This window comes from Chaetura pelagica, unplaced genomic scaffold (genome assembly GCF_000747805.2).
Source record: "Chaetura pelagica isolate M959 unplaced genomic scaffold, ChaPel_1.0 scaffold493, whole genome shotgun sequence".
In the NCBI taxonomy this organism is placed as follows: domain Eukaryota; kingdom Metazoa; phylum Chordata; class Aves; order Apodiformes; family Apodidae; genus Chaetura; species Chaetura pelagica.
Genome location: NW_009952696.1, coordinates 82,967 through 83,295, shown reverse-complemented (window position 1 = coordinate 83,295; position 329 = coordinate 82,967). Strand labels below are relative to the sequence as shown.

At 67.8% G+C, this 329-nt stretch overlaps 1 protein-coding gene across 1 annotated transcript in view; it reads left to right on the top strand.

Moving 5' to 3' along the window:
- The window catches only part of PDRG1 (p53 and DNA-damage regulated 1), a 9,664-nt gene that overhangs the window by 4,836 nt on the left and 4,499 nt on the right, over window positions 1–329 (top strand). The window lies entirely within an intron of this gene.

Below are 329 nucleotides of genomic sequence, written 5' to 3'. Positions count from 1 at the left end.
TCCGCGAATCCCACTCCGGTGCCGGCAGACTCCACTGGGGCAGTGGCCACGGTGTCTGACACCCCTCACTCAGTTCAAGGGCCAGAGCTCCCTGGGCAGCTGCTGCCAAGGCCACCAGCCCTGGGCCCTCCCGGCCCCAAGTCTCATCTCAGCACGACCCTGCCCATGGGTCCTGCCCCAGAGTGGGCCAGGACAGTGTGAGCCCCCCCAGACATGGACGATGGAGATGCCACAGGTGCCTCTGCTCCCCCAGGGCCGGGGCAGAGCAACAGGCCCCCGGGCTCCTGTCCAGGGCAGGCTGAAGGAAAACCAGCAGGGACCTGCTGAGA